The 23,214-nt window shown below is 33.9% G+C and overlaps 1 long non-coding RNA gene across 1 annotated transcript in view; it reads left to right on the top strand.

The window, feature by feature from the left end:
- Positions 1-22,908, top strand: part of LOC118764683 — a 25,993-nt gene extending 3,085 nt beyond the window's left edge. The window contains exons 2-4 of the long non-coding RNA XR_005000491.1: positions 12,635-12,640; positions 19,977-19,983; positions 22,896-22,908. This is a non-coding gene — a long non-coding RNA (uncharacterized LOC118764683). The remainder of the gene's footprint in view (positions 1-12,634; positions 12,641-19,976; positions 19,984-22,895) is intronic.
- Positions 22,909-23,214: the final 306 nt, after the last annotated feature.

Here is a 23,214-nt window from a genome sequence, read left to right as displayed (position 1 = left end):
CGGGCGAAATGCTTAGCGGTATTTCGTCTGTCACTACGTTCTGAGTTCAAATTACGCCGAGGTTAACTTTGCTTTTCATCCTTTCGGGGTCGATTAAATAAGTACCATTTACGCACTGGGGTCGATATAATCGACTTAATCTTTTCGTCTGTCCTTGTTTGTCCCCTCTGTGTTTAGCCCCTTGTGGGTAGTAAAGAAATAGGTAGGGAGCAAAGCGACAAGCAGTCACTTTAAAAAAAAAAAAAGAATCTATATTCCATTGAGGAGAATGATAGTATGACCTAAATCTTCAGAACAACTAACCATTGTCCAGTATGGTCGAAGTTTAAATTGTAGCTATCTTTAGAACAAATTCCAAAGGCAAACATGCTGATGCGCGACACACACACAGATGCATGCAATACCAGTCAGTCTGTAAGGAACACTGCCATCCTTTGCGATGTAATCGAATAGAATGCAAAGATACACACGTTGAGGCACACACGAACGCATATGCTACTATTCTGTCTGTAGAGAACACTACGTCTATTAAGATGTAAATGAATATGTCAATTTTGGCCCTGAAGAGATTTTTACCTTCTAAATTGATAATGACATTTTTAATTGTAAAATATGAATGAAGGTACATATCGAAACGTAGGTAGGCGTTATGAAATTGACTATTATGTAACTAAATTTATTTTGCTGTGTTCAAACTCTCCATTTTCCTTATATTACTAAAATTCTTTTCTCATGTATCTAATAGATGAAAATATCTATAAATTAATCTATATAGCGATAAACCGGCGACTGCTTGGATCTAAGACATCCCTAGAAAGAGCAATTTCTTTCAATACAAAATTTCATAAACACTCTCTACCCACACACACATACACACACACACACACGCACATATGTATATGTGCGCGCGTGCGTGTGTGTGTGTGAGTGCGTGTGTGTGTGTATGTGTGTGTGAAAACGCATTGCTTACTGTTTAGAGCGTAGGGCTTATAATCGTGATGTTGTGAGGTCGATCTCCGGACCGATGTCTGTGTTGTGTTCTTGAGCATTACACGTGTACTTAGAAGAGAGGAAATTAAAGTTGTATTGGGCTATTCCTTCCGCTTAGACATCAAACATCAGTGAGGTGGGGGAAGAAGACGTGTATGGGTGGGCGACTGGTTTTCCACAAACAACCTTGCCCGGACTTAATCCTCGGAAGGTAGCTTCCAAGGTGCAATCCTACGTCCCTTCGTGATGAAAGGGGTTCATATATATATATATATATATATATATAATATATAAATATATATACACATATACACACATATACACACATACCTACATATATATGTATATATACATGCATATGTGGTGGGTACAGGACATAAAAAAAAATTTGAACACAATGAGAAACGAAAACATACAAGCAAAAACATACAAAACGAACAGTTTTCGTAATAAAAAGAACAAACATAGAAACGAGACATGCAACATAAAGAATATTCCCCTTCATCAGTTGTCCCTGTTTTATCTACTCCGCGTTTCGAAGCATATATATATATATATATATAATATATATATATATATATATATATATATATATATATATATATATATATATATATATATATATATATATATACATATATATTATATATTTATATATATATTATATGAGATGTACTCGCATAGCAAGTAATTTGATCTGAGATCGTGTGCTGAAACGAAAACAATTGCAGCGTGGAAGGTGTTTATAAGCCATTTAAGAAACACACAAAAGCCGTTCGATTCACTTCAACATTTAAGTTTAATTTGTCAAAGTATTTTCGTCGCTAAAATCCGTGACCTGTTCACTGACAAAAATCCGTGCTGCATCTTATATCAAGTCCAAGTTTATGGTTCGCGGTCCGACGTCTCCAGTGCGAGCAGTGGCGTGCCTCAAGGTTCAGTGCTTGGGCCCTTGTTGTTCTTAGTCTTCATAAATGACTTGCCCGACGACCTCACGCAACACACCCTTCTATTTGCCGACGATATCAAACTGGTCGCTCCTCGCGGTAATATAGAGGATCTTCGTCGATGCCTCCACCAAATTTGGAAGTGGTCTAACAATTGGGACCTGTGTCTGAACGTGTCAAAGTGCTGTCATCTGCCTGTCGGCTCTACTCCTGCAACTCAACTTGATTTCGAGCCGGGTCGTCTGCTGCTGGAGAGGACCGATCAGGTAAAGGACCTAGGTATCTTGGTGGATTCCTCCTTTTCGCCTTCGGCCCAGTGCGTCCATGCTGCCGACAAAGCACGCGGAATTCTGTTCTTGATTCGACGGTCATTCGGAATGCTCACAGCAGCCATATTCCTGCCACTCTATGTCCCGCTGGTGAGACCCATATTGGAGTATGGGATTCAAGCCTCTTCTCCTTATCTCTTCAAAGACATACAGCATCTCGAAAGAGTCCAGAAGCTGGCTACCCGCATGGTTCATGGTCTCAAAAATTTGTCCTACGAAGAAAGGCTGAGGACGCTCGACCTTTATTCTCTTGAAAAACGCTGCCGCCGTGGTGATCTCATTCTCGCCCACAACATCATAAGCGGAAAGTGTAACCTCTCGAAAGAGCTGTTCTTCACTCCTGCTCCAGAGCGTCGGCTGCGGGGTCATTCCGAAAAGCTCTACCTGCGACGATTTCATCTCAATCGAAGGAGAGGAGCTTTCTCCGTCCGGGTTGCGGATCCGTGGAACAAGCTGCCAGACGAGATGGTGAAGATGCCGACGACCGCTTTGTTCAAAGCCTCCCTTGACCTCAAGTGGCCTGAACTCTTTACATGAACACCACCCTGTACTTAACTCCATGTCCCCCTACATGGCCTTGCTATTTGCTTTTGAGCCAAATTAACTAACTAACTAACTAAAATATATATATTATTTATATAATATATATATAGTTATATATATATATTATATATACATATATAATATATATATATATATATATATATATATAATATATATATATATATATATATATATATATATATATATATACATATATACATATATATATATATATATTATATATATTATATATAATATATATATATATATTATATATACATATATATTATATATAATATATATATATATATTATTTATATAATATATATATATATATATATATATTATATATATACCTATATACACACCATATATATATATATATAAATTATATATATATTATATATATATATGCATATATATATATTATATATATAATATATATATAATATACATATACATATACATATATATATATTTTATATATATTTTATATATATATAATATATATAATATATATATATAATATATATATATATATATATATATATCTTGTCACTTGAGCCTGAGGAAACAGGTTCTTTTGACAAGTTTACGAGAATTAAACGAAAAATATGAAATAATAATAATTCTAATGTGGCAACGAAGGGCATCGTTTTCTGCAAGTGTTCAGAGAGCCTCCTTCCACGCTAACACATACATTCATTCCGTCTTGGAATTTTTCAATAAATTTCTTGATTTCTTAACTACGGATAGCCATGTTATGCAACACCTAATAGAAATGTTACAAATCGAATGACACCTGAATCTTTTGAATGCTTGGAAAGGCCTTCAGATATATTTGTAACAGCTATTATTTGATAAAGTAAAGACAGACGCCATTGGTATTAACGTTCATTTTCTAACTCACCACTATTCCACTTCTGATTGTCAACTATGAACAATTATATGACCAAAATCCATTCCTATGTCTCATGAGGACTTCGTGACAAGTTTGAACTGCCTGTTGCTGTCGTGAATATTACTTGAATAACGCTTAAGGTGTGCTTTTTCGGTCAGTAGTTTTGTAACGATCTTCAAGAGAGTTTCACTAGGGATATTATAAATTTTTGGGAGCGCTGTTTGCACAGTAGTAATTCTGTAGCTTGTTTAGACATCACTGTACTCTTGTTTGTTTACATTGAAGGTCCTCTCCTCCTCTTGGTAGCAGCTGTAGGTCCCGTCCCCTCCTGGTAGCTACCGTGATACTGAAACGATATAATGGCTTTTGCATAATATTTCAATACTACAGAATTAAATTTCTCGATAAACTTATAGGCAGCATTTGAATTATAGACATCTGCAAACAAATTGTATTGTATAAAGCATCTTCGTAACAGAATCGGTGTACGATATCATATGGAATATGCCACTCGTAGACGCTCGACCAGGCCGGGATATCATCAGTGACAATCATTATAGAGGAAAAGACCTGTATAAAAGGGAGAAGTATAACTGGACTATTACAATACGAAATTATTGGAGTAGAGGCAGATTCGGAGACATTTCGAAATATAGTTACAAACAGAAAATCTCAGGCCAAAGCCTTCTAATAGAATAATGATTCAAGAATTTCCCCTTTTATTGGTAATTTTTGTTGGGACACACCGAAATAGCTGTCGACTGTCATAACTTTTCGTAAATAGCTAAGACATTCAAGCTAAAATAACCTGATAGATCATTATATACTATACTATGTTATATCATATTATATTATGTTATATTATATTATATTACATTATATTTATATTATATTATATTATATTATATTATATTATATTATGTTATATTATACCATATCACATGTGTGTATGTGTTTTGTCCCTGTGTATGTAAGACATCCTCATATGTCTTCTCGTAGTCTAGGTGGTTCTGATTCTAGAATATTTCTTTTTCAGTCATGGACACAAATGTCATGTTAGAAATAGTGTACGATGTTGTGACCTGCTGTTTTGCTAACCGTCAGATACTTTTTCTACTTTCTGATCCATATCCGAATGCAACAACTAATCGTCACGATGTATAAGTATCCACCAAATATTTAACAACTTCACAAGTAAATAGCTTCAAAAATCAAGCAATTTTTGTTGTCCAAGAAAATGGCTGTCACAGACAGCAATTGTTATTCCACGTTAAACGATGTCAGTCAATTTTTAAATGACATCCACAACCAGTGACAATCTTTCATAGAATAGAGCAATAAATTGTAAAGAAACTACTACTACTGCAACCACCACTACTACCACCATCACTCCGCTTATACCTCTGTATAAAATAGATCCAGTCGAATATTCACAATGTAACAACAATTTAAAGCTATAGATTGCAGGGAATATATCCAGAATTCTCTATATTATCATTTGATATAAGACCATTTTAGCGAGATTAGAGAAAACAACAGCCAGTCGCATGTTAAATGTTATCGACAGTGTCACTAGAGACTATATGAAAATATGAGATAAGTTTGTAATGGACAATCAATACCTGACGGTATGCAGCCGTTATCTGTTATAAAATATCCAGGGTATACATAGAATGCACCTGGTAATGGAATTAGGAAATGCAAGCCACCCAGTCGACAATAAAGCTAGAGAAATATATCAATAACCTACAACTGAGTATCGAACATTAATGAACCAAGATAATGCGCAATACGTCCACAGCATACGAACCAAATTGTTGGAAACACTGATTGGAATGTATAGATTATTTTACATTCCAAATATAAGTGTGGTAGATTTGATAAATATAATATTTGTACTCAGCATCTTAAACGAGATATTCCGTCACTAAAAACGAATACAAGAACGAACAATAATTATTTTCCAGTTGAATGTTGGAATATTAAAAGGAAGGAATATTTATGTGAAACGATCTCCTAAAAGCAAATAGAAAAACTTTAAATCATAAATTTAGATCCGGGAAGAACGGTAGTTCAATTAGTTGTATTATAGGAAAGAAAAGCGGATCGACAGTAAATGTATGTACTATCATAACTGCATAATCTTCCCTAAGCTGCTTAATGGGAAAAACACGAGAGAGACAGCCACACATTTAAGAGAACTATCAAATTCACACACCAAGTTGCTTCGTACAAGTCTTACAACTAACAGGGGAGAAAACACAATTGAAGTAGAATATAAATATATTGTTTGCATTATTTATTGGCTCTTTAGAAGCTGCTTCAACCAATACCACTGAGAGTGTTACGAGTTCAGAAGACACGTGGACAGAAAGGATTATGAGATCATATCAAACAGTTGCTGATTAATAATTCTGTAACATTTGAATTTAAAATATAGTGCAGAAAATGTTGTGACAATATGATCACAGAAAGTTGATTCACTCGGTTTCCCTGTCATATAAGCTGAAATAGCTAGATTTGGTAAAGATATTTTCTGACCAAGTTGCTCCCATTGAACAACGTAACAAGAGCTACTCAACAATCCCATTCGTATGTTTTTGCTAAATATAACTATAGGCGCAGGAGTGGCTGTGTGGTAAGTAGCTTGCTTACGAACCACATGATTCCGAGTTCAGTCCCACTGCGTGGCACCTTGGGGAAGTGTCTTCTACTATAGCCTCGGGCCGACCAAAGCCTTGTGAGTGAATTTGGTAGACGGAAACTGAAAGAAGCCCGTCATATATATGTATATATATATATATATATATATATATATATATATATGTGTGTGTGTGTGTGTGTGTGTGTGTGGTGTGTGTGTGTGTGTGTGTGTGTGCGTCTGTGTTTGTCCCCCCAACATCGCTTGACAACTGATGCTGGTGTGTTTACGTCCCCGTAACTTAGCAGTACTAGGCTTACAAAGAACAAGTCTGGGGTCGATTTGCTCGACTGAAGGCGGTGCTCCAGCATGGCCGCAGTCAAATGACTGAAACAAGTAAAAGAGTAAAGAGTTTACGTAGGCGATGCTGTTGAGAAGGTAAGGAAAACTAAAGATTACTACATCAGACATTCAGAGCTTTCTTTCTTCAAGAAGACGCTACCCGACATAATATTTGCAGTACCAATAAGGGTACAAATACTGAATGTATTTCACAATACAGTAAGGCTGATTCACCCATTGAGGCCAGTACTCCAAAAATCCTTCCTCATGTATAACGAATTCGGCCTAAGTTTATCTTATATACAATTACATACATAGATACATAGACACACACACACACATACATACATACATACCATACATACATACATACATACATACACTCATACATACATACATACATGTATGCATACATACATACATACATACATACATACATACATACACACACACACACACACAAATACATATAATCATTTCTACTCGAGGCACAAGACCTGAAATTTTGGGGGAGGGGACTAGTCGATTACATCAACTACAGTATTTCACTGGTACTTAATTTGTCAACCCCGAAAGGATGAAAGGCAAAGTCAACTTCGGCGGAATTTGAACTCAAAACGTAGTGGCAGATGAAATACTGCTAAAAATTTCACTCGGTGTGCTAACCATTCTGCCAGCTCACCGCCTTACACAAACACACACACACACACACACACACACACACACACACACATATATATATGTATATATATATATATAAATATATATATATAACATAACTGAACGTGGACTGTTGGTGATTTTTCGGATCTTTCCTTATTTTTCCTTCTTTCTCTTTGAACTTTCTTTTTCCGACGAAGAGCTATGCTCGAAACGTTAACAACTCTCTCCTTTCACCGAGCGTCGAATTAATATATTTCTTGTGCACGTCCTCACGTTCATTTTTTTTCTTTTTTCTGATATTTAATTTATTGTTCTTTGGATTTACGATATATATATATATATATATATACTAGCAGTATAGCCCGGCGTTGCCCGGGTATGTAAGAGCCCCTAGTAGGCAACGACTAATCCCAATCTAGTCCTTTCCTTCTAGGGAACGAAGGCGCATGTGTAGGTTGCAATGTCTTCTCTTCACTCTCAAATAACTATCAAACAGCTATCGATAATTCAACCCAACCAATTCCTACCAGGAAGTAATTACATTCGAGACTTTACCCCCAACACCGCCACTTCTACTAATAGCTGCTGCAGCCGCAAGTTATTCGAATATATTTTTTGTTTACACTTTCTTTATAACTACCACCCCAAACGTTTTACCTTAAATTTTTGACGTACTCTAAGGGTCCTCGGACGCTACTTGCAATTTCTTGGTTTATTATAAACCGCTTTTGTCGTGTGCACAAAACAACCTTTTCCATTCGTTTGTTCAGTTTGGTCACTTTTGACTTTTTCGTTGTTGTCACTCACATTGCTGCCCGCTTTTTTGCCGTTTTTGTACATTTTTATACATTTTGGGATACTTACACCACGTGTTCCGAGAGTTAAAAAGGTCGAGTTGCGTCCCCTAGACAGTCTGTAGAAAATGTGTTGCATATAAAAAGCTTAGATTCTCGACCCATGTCGAATTTATTGATTTTTTCAGAACTGGGGGAACTTTTCAAAATTTTCGCTGTGTTAGTTTTGAATTATGACATTGGGCTATGTGTGTGTCAAGTTTCATCAGAATCGGTTGAAAGCCGTGGTCAGGGTGAGGGTACAACCTGACAGACACACAGACAGACAAACTGCCGTTTATATATATATATATATATATATATATATATCTTATTAGCAAGGGCTAAAGAAGATTATTCTAAAGCCAATATACCGATATTCCACAAGCGGATTAAATGTGGAATATCGGTATATTGGCTTTAGAATAATCTTCTTTAGCCCTTGCTTATAAGATATTTATAATTTTTAACCGTAAAGGTTCTTTAATATACTGCCACACTTCCTGATGGAATTTTTTTCTGTAGAAAAAAAGCTTAATCCTTTTTAATATATATATATATATATATATATATATAAATTCGGCATGAAAAAGGACCATTTCACGGTAAACTTAAGTAATACTTAATAATTAGGGTTCAGCAAAGATTTGCTTAACCATATACCGAAGTTTAGAAATAGCAGCCAAAAAAACTTAGCTATTTCTTCTATTTTAAAAGGGACTCCCAGTATTTTGGTTTTTCTGGAAGTCCCTTTTTAAAGTAGAAGAAATAGCTAAGGTTTTTTGGCTGCTATTTCTAAACTTCGGTATGTGGTAAAGCAAATCTTTGCTGAACCCTAATTATAAAGTGTGTGTATATATATATATATAATATATATATATATATATATATATATATAATATATATATATATATATATATAGTCACACACGACTATATTTCCTAACATCTACAATTCATATCTCACCGGAATGCTAAGTCACTGCTACAATTCTTTCCTAGTCTATAAATTAATATATCTTGTGTTTTAAGAGAAGTTAGCATATTAAGCATTTATAATTATAATAAATAAAACACATGAAATTTATTCATAGAAACCTAACAAAGGATTGCTAATAATAAATGCTTCCATTAGTTGACATTTTGTTTTATTGATTTCTGTACATGCGAAGTAATTGAGTGATTCAATGAAAGAACAAACACTTGCGCGCACATTATCGAAGGGCATTGTGATAATTAAACTTTTAAAGCAATCATTAGAAATGTTTATCATTCATTTGGCGCAATTAACTATTAAATTGTTTTTCTTTTAATTTACGAAATATCATTAAAATTGAGTATCGTTAAGCGAGTTCTAAATGCAGAGCTTTTATACGTGATATTTATAAGTGTAACAGTAAAAGTAAATGGATATCTGCGTCGGTTTCGATGAGTACTTACAGATATCCGACCAACTAATTTACATAGTCAACGAATTACTGAGTAATGCAACGGTTGCATATTCCACAGACACTTGTAGTCGTAGCGTAATATTGAGTCAGATTCGGTCTACATAGAGTACAAAAATACTGACGAAATGAGGAACGGGTATGAGGATACACCATCCAACAACTTCCAAAACAGTTTCTATTTTTATAATTATATTTAATTCACCAGCCTTGTGACCATCCATGGTTTGGGTAAAACGTACTTGCCAATAACAATATGCTGTGGGCTTTAACATATGACTTTATTGCGAAGTGATTTGGTCATGCCTGGGTTTGTGTATACACACAAAGTGCATTTCAGTATTCTGGAGTTTTTTTCAGTAAGGACACTTATTTCAGAAAAGCACAAAAACGTCATCTTCAAAGAAGGACACTTTGACTTCAATGCACTTGTAGTGCTGCAGCCACTTCGAGAAGACTTCATGGAGGTTCTTCAAAGTGAAGGTGTCTATGAATCTTATCATGGACTCCTTTTATCTTATCACTGTCTTCGAAACAACTGCGCCGAACCTCTTCTTCAGTCTGGGGGACAATTAAACGTCACGAGGAGTAGCATCTAGACTGTAAGGAAGGCGAGGGATAGTTTTGATGTCCTTCACTGTCACGTAATTGTTTCCAGGATGGAAACTTGTTCTGGTGCATTGTCTTGGTGCAGGGTCCACCAAGCCAAGTGGGAGAGCTCTGGTTTTTTGCTACGAAATTTCGTCCTGAAATTCCTCAGAACTTCCTCGAAGTATTCTTTGTTGCGAATTTGACCAGCGAGAACCCAGTTGATGTAGATGATACCCTTAAAGTTGAAAAAAAAGGGTTTCAACATGAGATTTGCAGTAGACTTTCTTTTCCTTGCCTTCTCGGTTCTGGGAAAACCAGGATGCTTCCATTAGCCGCTTTGTTTCTTGGTCTCTGGATCATAACCGTTGATTCAGTTTTCGTCGCATATCACTGGAGACTGAAGAACATTTGCATTGGAGCTAATGAGCGCAATCCTCTCTCTGTTGTCAACAACTTTTCTTTCCTTCTTTTTTCGTCACTGAACACCCTGGGAACTAATTTTGTGTAAAGTTTGAGCATTTCAGACCTTCATTAATAATTCTATGTACACTTGCCATACCAACTCCAAAATGAGACACACGACAGATCTAGACGTCCGGATGTTCTGACATCTTTCACCTCTTCTCTGCCATTCTTTAATCTCTTCTACCAGCGAAAACCAAATGGTTGGGTCATACAAGTTAATCCAATGGCAATATGGAGCATTACCTAAATTTCAGTAGCATTTTTACCCAGCTTAACACAAAATTATATTTCATAATGAGCTTGCTTCAAATTGTCTTCACATCCCGACTGCATTCTGCAAACTAGTCAGCCTTGTCAAGCTGCGCTCTTACAGCCGTCTTCAATGTGCCCTTTACAGTCGTCCTCTTCAATTGCAATAAAAATAGTTGGGAGGTCTGCTTATTAGACGTTTAGTTATGACATACTAAAATTACAATACTTAGGTCAGATATAACTTCTGGAAGACACCTCGTAAACAATCGCGCACATTGGCTTATCACACACACACACGCGCGCGCGCACACGCATACACACACATACATACATACATACATACATACATACATACATACATACACACATATATTTGTTTATAGTGATCCCTCGTTTATCGCGGTAGATTGGTCCCGAGACCGGCCGCGATAACTGTATTTCCGCGAAGTAGGGACACCATATTTACAGTATTTATTTAACGTGAATTTGGACTTTTAAAACCCTCCCTGAATTGTTAACAACCCACCCATTACAGTAGTATATTAATAACAAGGACAACTGTTAAGCAATAACACTTTAGATTTTAAAAACATACAGATTGTTACTCAAGACGAAAGAAGTTGAAGAGTAATTTGAATGATGATGGTGTTAAATTTGCTGTGCAGTAGAAATGATGATGATGTAGCTGATGGCGGTGTCCTTTCCTGGGCCACCTCTTCCACTTCTTCCGAAGGTGCAACTGTAGTAGTAGCAGCAGGAACTGGGGATTTTTGCGAGGCTGCAAAAACATTGTGATAGGAAGTTGCTGCCGCTGCTTCTTTTTCCGTTCAAAGTGCATCTTGTGGGGATTCATGACATCGTCGATCTTGTTGCAAAATAGCACAGATGGAACCATATCGTTGTCCCCTTCATTCATGTGACCACTATTTCAATTCTTTAGCCAGGTTGCAGAGCTTGCCCAGCCGTTCCAAAGTCAAGCCAGTTTGGTCGACAACTTATTCCGTTTCTTGCTGCATTTCTTCTTATTCTTCTTCGCTGGCCAACTTTGTCAAGTTTTCGAGGTCTGCGTCGGTTAGCCACTGGGAGTGGCAGTCTAATAATGTGTCGATGTCTCCCGTGATCATGTCTGCAAATCCGTCACCTCCAATGATCGCAGCCAACTGCAAAGCTTTCTGTACTTCGGAGTGTTGGATTTCGGCAGGTGTAAATCCCTTGTCGTCGTAAGTATCCTCGGGCCACACATTTTTCTAGCTCGCGTTAATGGTGGTAGGCTTCATTTCTTGCAATGCCTTCTGGATATTTTGGAGGCACGTAGCAAGTGTGTACTGCCACCAATATGCCTTCAAGTTAAAATTTTCGTCTTCGTCTTCTTAGGCGGCATCCTCGGAAGCAACCAGGTTGGCCAGGATTTTCCTCGTGCATAGGGACTTTAACGCCCAGATAATCCCCTGGTCCATTGGTTGAATAAGTGACGTAGTGATGGGCGGCAGGAACTCAATCAGAATGCCCTCATGCGACAGATCAGTAGCTTGGCCACCAGCGTTATCATAAAGAGAAGAATTTCGAATGGTAAGTCCTTCTCAAATAGATACACCTTGACTTGCTGGATGAAACACTGGTGGAACCAGTTGAAGGTCAGCATCTTCGTTATCCACGCCTTTGGATTGTGCATCCAACATACAGGTAGTAGATGCTTGTCTTTTGTTTTTTAAAGCCCTTGGGCTTTTAGACTTGTAAATACGTCCTAGCTTTAACATAAATCCCGCAGCATTACCACACATCACGAGGGTCACATGATCCCTGTATGCTTTAAAGCCAGAGGCTTTTGCTTCCTCCTTGAACAGGAAAGTTCGTGACGGCATTCTTTTCCAAAACAAGCCCGTCTCGTCCATATTAAAAACTTGTTCGGCTTATATCCACCTTCGGAGATAATCTTTTTGAAAGTTTCATTCACATATGTTTCAGTAGCGCTTGTGTCAGCAGAAGCAGCCTTACCATGCAGGGAAACACCTTTTAGGCCGAAGTGTTTCTGAAACTTAACAAACCACCCTTTGCTAGCAGAAAAAGGACGTTTTTTAGGTTGTGAATCACTGGACGTCCCTGGTTACGGATTTTCTACGTCGTCTTCGTTTCCTTCCTCTTCTTCGTGGTTGCCAGTCGTCCTCAGGTTCCTTAGCGGCGAAAGTCCCGTACAGGCTCCTAGCCTTTGCTTGGATGATGTTCGTATCCAATACTATGTTCTTCTTTCGGCAGCCGGCTATCCATACGGCCAAAGCAGCTTCCATACGGAGGATAGTTTTATTACGAGCCATAGAAAGAAAATAATTTACACATAGGCGCAGGAGTGGCTGTGTGGTAAGTAGCTTGCTAACCAACCACATGGTTCCGGGTTCAGTCCCACTGCGTGGCATCTTGGGCAAGTGTCTTCTGCTATAACCCCGGGCCGACCAATGCCTTGTGGGTGGATTTGGTAGACAGAAACTGAAAGAAGCCTGTCGTATATATGTATATATATATGTGTGTGTGTGTGTGTGTCTGTGTTTGTGTGTCTGTGTTTGTCCCCCTAGCATTGCTTGGCAACCGATGCTGGCGTGCTTACGTCCCCGTCACTTAGCGGTTCGGCAAAAAGACCGGTAGAATAAGTACTAGGCTTACAAAGAATAAGTCCTGGGGTCGATTTGCTCGACTAAAGGCGGTGCTCCAGCATGGCCGCAGTCAAATGACTGAAACAAGTAAAAGAGTAAAGAGTAAAGAGTAAACAATATTTTTTAAGAAATAAATAAAATAATAATTTTCTCATAAAAAACTCTATTATCAAATTATTTATTTGACTATTATCTTTAACCTGAAGATTGACTATGATTATAATTTGAATTTTTAATTGAATTTAAATTATTATAATTCGAATTGGCCATGAAACGTACGCAGTGGTTTTACTTATTATATTATATTAAACTTTTTAATACCTTTTTGATAGTTATTTAAAATAAATAAATAAATGAATATAAATATTAAAAGATTAAAAGTTTAAAAATGTATAAATTAAAAATTTTTTAAAATATAAAAAATATAATTTATAAATATAAATTAAAAATTTTAAATTTAAATAATTTAATTTTAAATGTTATATTTTATATATTTTGTATATTATATTAATTATTTATTTTTATGTTTTTCACTGTTTGATTTGCCTAATAGTGGTTTTATCTCTAATTTAATTTATACCTATATATATATATATATATATATATAAAATATGCGTGTGTTTTGGGTGTGTATGTGCATGCATGTATATATGTGAGATAATAGTTTCTGTAGTAATAGTGAAAGAATATATTACTTTTAGTATTAAATTTGAAAGTAAATCACATTACAATATAGAGTTATTGTTTCACTTTTGGCACGTAACACAGAAATGCTGTGAGAGGTAGGAGAGTGTTCCGGCCTCGTATTAGGCAAAAAGTTTAAAAGCTGTTTCGCCTATGATACAGCATGAACCCTAAGTAAGGCATATGTAAAATTTGAATGAAATCGGTTGGGTAATTCTCGAGTTTTAGTCATGCGCACATACATGCAAACAGACACACGTGCTCAGCTTCACACACACACATATATATATATATATATGTGTGTGTGTGAGTGTGTGTGTATTATACAGGGTGCATTAGATATTTGAGGACAGATTTATATTTATGAAATAAAAACATATATAAAAAACAGATAATAACTTTATTTATATTTTAAAAAGCTATGAGGATAAAAATAAACCTTTTCTATAATATTATTCCATAAATCCACCTTCAGCTTCAACAGCTGCTTCTGTATGAGATCTAAATCATCTACATTTTTGAATCAAGTAGTCCTGGTTCATTCTGGACATTACTCTGACTATGGCAGCTTTCAAAGGATCTTTGATGTTATGGGCATGTTCACCGACCTCTCTCTCAATAACGTTCCACATGTAATAATCCAATGGATTGAGATCTGGGGAATTAGGAGGCCAAATGTTAGGGGTTATGTAATCATGAAAATTTCCAGCCATCCATTCCGGTGTTACTAGAGTCATGTGTGATAGTGTAGAGTCTTACTGAAGTACATATAGTCTTCCATTGCATACACTGTCTATCCAGGGCTTAACAGTTATTTACAGGACCTCAATGTAGGCTACAGAGTTAACTCTAAGGCCTTTTGGAAAAAAAATAGAAGGCATCACATGTCCTTCATATCCGACAACCCCTAAAACAGTACAGGAAATTTTATATGCATAACACTTGGAACTTGAAAAGGGTCTGCTCATAACCATCTGTCATTTCTTCTGTTAACTTTTTGATCTTGGTCGGAATTTTTATCGTTTGAGAAAAACCAAATCAAATCTTCTGCTGGATTTTTAAGCTTGTTTAAGAGTCTTTTAGATCTGATGCTTTTTTTCTGACAAATTGACCTTTCCTCATCATAAAAGACTTATATCTGATGTCTTCGTGGACAACATTTCTGACTGTTCCTTCTGACACATATAGATCTTTTGCCATTGACCTTATGGACTTTCTGGGATTGTAATCAATGGTCTGATAAACTTGTTGGATAAATTCCGGTGTTCTGATGATTTCAGAGTGTTTAGAATGCTTTTTCATACTTTGATACTGGTGATACGTTTCGATCTTCAGTCTCTAGCTCCTTACAAACTTTGTAGACGAAGGATCTGGCAAATTTCAAACATTGAGATATTTCTAAATCGCTATGCTCAGCCTTTATAACCACAATAACAGCATGTCTCTTCATTTCTTGAGTAAGCTGAGGGTCTGCCATTGTTATTTTCTGATACAAAGACTATACAGAGCTAGCAAAAAATGCAGCAATGACCCCAAAATGGTATGTCCTCAATTACCTTACGCACCCTGCATAATCATTATGTGTATATGTATATTTAGATGTGTAATATTCAATGTCCTAACTCATATACATACGTTAATATATGTGTACATGTAGCTATATATTGGAATACTTAGGCATAAAACATTCTCAGTATTTCAGAAATTAAGAGTTCCTTGCAATCTTTATTTGGTAACGAATTTACAGGGTACCAAATAAACTTGATCACATCGATATTCTTTTACTCAACGAGACAACTTTCTTTGTTCCATGTGACAGAAGCAGGTAGTCGTAAATTAGTATTCAGTTCAATGTAGATGTATTGTCGATGGAGATATTAGAAAATAGTTATATTTTCTTAGACTGTCATGTAATCTGATTCTCAAAACTATATGAGCTTGATCAGGTTTATAGGCTACTTATTTCCATACAGACACGCACATTTGTATCTCCGTTGATATTTGCAAACAGTCTGCGTATATGTACAGAAAGCCGTATGTGGATATGAGCTTGTACAGGAAACGCATATTAACATAGATTATCTCCAAACACCTATGTGCTTCTATGTAAGGGATATTTATGAACTTCTTCCTACACATGCATAAAGACAAAAGCAACAGAATATTCTAGTTATATGTGTTTAACTAAGTATACCAAATGCTAACTATCAATATTTCTGCTACTCGTCTGCTTTCATGATTACAATGACTTGAATGGACTCACACGCATAATGAAATACATATGTAACAATATCCATGTAAAATATATGGAGATGTTTGTATGTATGTGTATATATACATATGTGTGTATATATATATATATGTATAATGTATGTGTGAAATATATATGTGTTTGTATATGTGCATGTGTCTATATATATGTGTGTATATGTGTATATATATGTGTGTATATATGTTATATGTGTGTGTGTAAAGAGAGAGAGGTGTTTACACATACACGCAGATATGTATATATATGCACACACATACACACACAAATATATATACACATATATATAGACTCGTATATATTTATGTATGTAAGTATTAAGTATATGCATATATATATATATATATATATATAATATATATATATATATATATTATATTAAATTAGGGATAAAACCACTATTAGGCAAATCAAACAGTGAAAATCATAATCCAATACATAGAAATAAAATTAATTAAAAATATATAAAAAATATAAAATATAAAATATAAAAATCCAATTAAAATATTTAAATAAAGTTAAAATTTTAAAAAATTATTTAAATTAATAATTTAAACTTATAAATTATAAATATATATATATATTTTTATTATTTTATTCAATTATTAATAATTTTTTTATATTAAAAAATTTTTTTTTTAAATATTTTTATATTTTTATATTTATTTATTTATTAATTTTTTTTTTTATAAACTATCAAAAAGTATTAAAAGTTTAATAAGATAAAGAGTAAAAACACTACGATCGTTTCATGCCCGTAACCAATTCGAATAACAATAATTTAAATTCAATTAATAATTCGAGTTATGGTTACAGTCAATCTTCAGGTTAATTGTAATATTTTAATAAATAATCAAAAATATTTAAACAATATTTTTTAAGAAATAAATAATATAATAAATTTTCTTATAAAAAAACTCTATTATCAAACTAGAAACTTAACAATTATGATTATGTCAAAACAAAACCTCGCCAAGATAAGTATATATTTATATTTAAGATCTTTAAACTTTAATATTTATAAGTCTTATGGTATAATATTATTGTATATATGTATATGTATATATATGTATATATCGTTGTTTATCCAATTATCGTAATTTTCTATATAATTATTACATATTAACTTTAAGTTTATTCGTAAGAATTTACTTAGCGATAGATATGTTGCTTGATAGTAAGTATATGAGTTTGTATAAGTTAGATTCATGTATATACATGTATTAATAGCATTAATTGTAGTTTTTGATTTCTTATAATTATTATTTTAACTTATATATTGTCTTTTTAAATTGTTATTTGCTAGTTACATTATTCCCATTGATAAATATATTTATAGTATATATTTGTTACTATATAACTACGAATTGATTATTTCTTTAAGTACTTTAAAGATAAGATTTTTTAAAGTTATTATTTAGCCAAAGAGATAAAGATAGTTAATTTACTATAGCGATCGTTTAAGATGGTTTGTTTGTATTTTTGAAATTAGCTATTTCATCTTTAAATATGAAAAATTAAGTTATTAGGTCTTTATTATATGTGCATATATGTTTATTTATAGAGATTATTTAGATCTTAATTATATATTTATATACATTTATATATTTTCATTGATAATTTATATATTATTTAAATTTTATATTTTAATAATATGAATAATCATTTTTTTTGTAAAATATTTATGTAATTAGATATTGACTATTACTGATATTAGATTATTGGTGGGTTTCTTACCTTAAAAATTAATACTTAAAAATTAAAATTAATATATAACATTATAATCGTTGTTTTGACATAATCATAATTGTTAAGTTTCTAGTTTGATAATAGAGTTTTTTATAAGAAAATTTATTATATTATTTATTTCTTAAAAAATATTGTTTAAATATTTTTGATTATTTATTAAAATATTACAATTAACCTGAAGATTGACTGTAACCATAACTCGAATTATTAATTGAATTTAAATTATTGTTATTCGAATTGGTTACGGGCATGAAACGATCGTCGTGTTTTTGCTCTTTATCTTATTAAACTTTTAATACTTTTTGATAGTTTATAAATAAATAAATAAATAAATAAATATAAAAATATAAAAATATAAAAATATAAAAATATTTAAAAAAATAAAAATATAATATATATAATATATAATAATAATAATATATATATATATATATATATATATATATATATATATATATATATATATGAATTTGTTAAAAAGTAAAACAAACACGAAGGCAAGAAATCTTAAGTCATCTATGCTATTATTCAAAAAGATTAAGCAATTTTTAAAGTCTTACACCTGTTTCAGGGATATCCCAAAAGCATATGGCGTGTCCCATTATCGGAGACAGATGGTGAGAAACTGTGAGGGTATAGATTACCGAAACGATGGGGAGATATAGAAAAAGAGAAAAAGGGAAAAATTATATAAAAGTTCACAGTTTAAGTTTCCTATAATCTATGAGGCTTTAGATACAACCCAATGTCAATCCAGGTAACATAATATTCCTTATATTGTAGGTGTCCAAGAAGAATACTTCCATGTCGAAGGTTCATAATGTAACGATAGTGTGAGATAGCAGAAATCGGCTAAAGGGAGAAGTAAGTAGATAGAGAGAGAGAGGTAACATAATAGAGCGGTGGAGGCGATTGAAGTAAAAAGAATAATAATAAGTAGAGAGGGTGATCGGATTTACAGAAGAGCAGTTGACATGGTATTGCCCAAAAATATGAAAATATAAAAAAAAAATATAATGAGCAATATAAACAGAAAGATAAAGAAAAATGGAGAAAAACGTTGAAGGAAGATAAAGTAAGAAATACAAGATAAAGTAAAGTAAAATAAATACGTAAATGAAAAGGGATTCAGACAGACAGTAGACGTTGTGATTGTAGAGTTAAAAATGACCAAGTTTAGGAATCCCTGTAAAAGAAAAAGTGTAGTATACAAATGTAATGTTATAGCTCCAGGAAAAATATTTTTATATTGACTCGATGGAAACTCTAATTAAGACTGGAGTGGCGAATCATTTCCAAACTTTTAAGAAAAGACAGAAAGCGAATTCCATTGGATTAAGTAAATCTATATGAGAATTAAAAGATAATAATTTTGAATTTGATATTAGATAGGATATTATTGCTTTCACACCGGCATACAAAGTCAATAATAAAAGATGTTTTCTTTGTATAACTGAGGCTTATTTTTATCATTTCATCTAGGAATACCCTACTTAATCTAAGAAATGTGAAAAGTATTTCGAAATTTAAAAGATTTACCCTCTCTCTCTCTAGAATACCTGTATATTTACATTAAACCCCTAGCGTCACTAATATGAATTACCTCCCCCATAATTACTACCTAATTAAACCACCAGGCATCAGTTTCATGTAATCGGTATGTGAAGCCATTAATAAGCGTGAAGCCATCGCGTGATTAGATTTTCTACAACTTTGTATTTTTGTGCCCTACTTAAAGACGGTTTTTGGTGGTAACCGCGGAATGTTGAGACAGCGGCACGAACTCTCCAATCTCATTGCCAAATCAGATGGCATATAGTAGACCGGAATTTTTATCGCCACGAAAGTAGCGCAATTATTTATCACTTGTGATGGGCCAGACAGAAATTGCTATAAAAGTGAACTTGTTTTATACCCCAATCACTATATCTCTCCCGTTACGCAATTATTGCTGTTAATATTTGTACAGGACTTACACAGAAATCACTATATGCAGTAATAAAATATTCTCTTCATTTTTCGCGAGTGTTGTTAGTTACTTCTTTACGCAGTCGGAGAAATACACTTTTATTCACTAACTCAACAATCACCATAGCAGCATTTGATGAATTAGCCCAAACACCAATCTCCTGACAAATACATTTAGACAGTTTTACGACCTTAACGATTCTTTATCTCTCTTTTTTTCTTTATTTTTCTCACTTCCTCGATTTCAGATTCTCTCACATTCAGTCTAAATCCATAGGCGTTTTTTTGTCCGCGTTTTTACAGTCACACATAATATGTTCAATGTGTATTAACGTGCGCATATTTTTTATGATTTATGTATTTGTATGCCTATTGGTTCACTGTGCGCTTGTGTATGTATATATATAAAGTGAGAATTTACAAAAAACCAAAAAACGAAGCCGAGTGTGTAAACAGCAAACAGATGTATTAGTTTAACGCTGGGGAAGTTTCGAGCCTACGCTCTTCGACAGAAAGTAACACAGAGAAAAATAGGGAGAGAAAATAAAAATGCGATCTATCATGGTGAATATATAATTGTTAAATAGGACGTCAAACATTAAGACAAGGCAAACAGCTCAAGTCATACACAATATTATAATAGAAAGAAATTCAAAATCTTACAGCTGTTTCTGAGATATCCGCCGAGTATGGGATATTCCGTCATCAGAGACAAATAGGGAAAAGAAATATGGAAAATGAGAATGGTATATGTGAATAAGATGACAACATAGAGGAAGGGAGTAAAAGAATAAGGAGATGGAAAGAGAGAAAAAAACAAGCATAGAAGTTCATAATTCAACTTTCCGAAGTTATAGAAACCAGAGCATGAGTCCTTAGGTGCAATCCTGCGTAGTTCTCCGGTAAACTAAACCCCCATACTTTGTATATATACATATATATATATATATATATATATATATATATATATATATATATATATAACATCTGTTTGTTGTTTCTACAAACCTTCCTCCGCAGGTGTTTCATTCCAAAAACACCTGCGATAGGTGAAAATCCGCGAAGTAGAAGCAGTACTGTATAACAGCGCTTCATTTCTGGAGTTCATTTCATAATTTCCTCTTTAGATGACCCAATTATAATTTCCTCAGATACTAATACATCTGTTTGTTGTCTACACCACCTGTCTTCGTCTTTTGTTTTTTTGGTGAATTCTCCCTATTTATATATATATATATTATATATATATATATATATATATATATATACATACAGTTTTGGCCAAAAGTCACCCGACAGTAAATAAAAATTCCATAAATACTATCTATAATTTTGAATTGACTCCAATCCAAAAATGCTCCAGCATGACCGCAGTCAAATGACCGAAACAAGTAGAAGAATATATATATATATATATATAATATATATATATATATATATATATATATATATTCTTCTATATATAAAGATAGATAGTTAGATAGATAGATAGATAGATAGATAGATAGATAGATAGATAGATAGATAGATAGATAGATAGATAGATAGATAGATAGATAGATAGATAGATAGATAGATAGACAGACAGCTGAATAAAAAAATCGATGCATATAAACAATTAAAACAGCTTGCGTTTGATGTACAAAATGTATATCTATATGAATATATGTTAATAGAGAGAAAGCAAAGACTGAGAACTTTCAGACGATGAATATTCAAGTATAAATATTTATATATAGCTGTTTGTATATTAATAGAGCAAACTGATACAGAGTACAAAGACAGAGAAATAAAGTGGGAAGGTTATAGTATGAGTGTTTTTATCAGCTCATTATCGTTGAAGACTAGATCGCAAAGTCGTACTACTACCCTCCTCCGCACGCCTGCTTTGACCCCATTAATTATCTCCCTTTACACAAGGTTCAGCTGCTGACAGGATGAACGGTACAAAGAGGATGTAGCTCTGAATGCAGTTAGAGTATTCAGTGTCTATCCCAACCTGTACAGAACTTGGAAATCCTGGAGTACTATTTCAAGGCCCCATATGTTTGCGTGGTTTTTTACTGTAAAAGTTTTCTATGAATATCAAAAGCATTTTTTGAAGTTTACGAAGTTGACCAACAGGCTCTGCCGGAATTTTATGCATTGTTTCTCTGTGTGTTTTTAGACTGAAAATGTGCTCTGTGAATAACTGGCTGGGACGGAATCCTGGATTAGGCTCAGGTTTAGCTGTGAAAAGACCAAAGAGACGAAGATAAATTTCACACTTCAACTCTCTATATTTAACAGACGGCAGGATATGGAACATGGATGGTGTGATTAATAGCTATAGAATGATAAGAAGTGATATGAATAACCGGTCTGGCAAAGCATTTGTCTCCTGCAACGTTTGAACCAAATGTGGCCAACAATGAACTTCACTAATCACATGAGAGTCCGGCTGTATACTGCAAGATTTGTGGCAACACCTCTATATTTTAGTAACACATGGACGATATCGGTGAAAGGGACTGGAAACTACGAGATACATTCTCTCAACGATGTTTACGGACCGATCCACAATCTTACATGAAACAGAATTATAAATAAAGAAACCTTTCTGTGTTGGAAATCCTACTCACCGAACAGCATCGTAGTATTTTGTGGGTGTCGTGTGGCATTAATATTTTTCTATCTGCCAGTTCTTCGGCAAGGATTGCATTAAAGTAAACAACGGAAGACTATGAAGCGGAAAAGGATTGGATTTAACAACAATAAGAGCATTAACCGTTCATTTAAATTTGATGAGGACCGAAATTACATATAGAAGTATTAATGATAGATTAATGTAACAAGTGATGGTAATATCGACGCGCTGTGTTTAAATGAGGGAAGACATGTTTGCAACATCTAAAATTGTGAGTTGATCAGGTAGAACTAGGCAGTAATGTCTAGGATTGTGTGTACTGTGACACG

This window comes from Octopus sinensis, linkage group LG9 (genome assembly GCF_006345805.1).
Source record: "Octopus sinensis linkage group LG9, ASM634580v1, whole genome shotgun sequence".
Lineage (NCBI taxonomy): Eukaryota > Metazoa > Mollusca > Cephalopoda > Octopoda > Octopodidae > Octopus > Octopus sinensis.
Note: the sequence above shows the minus strand (reverse complement) of the source record. Positions and strands in the feature narration are given on the sequence as shown.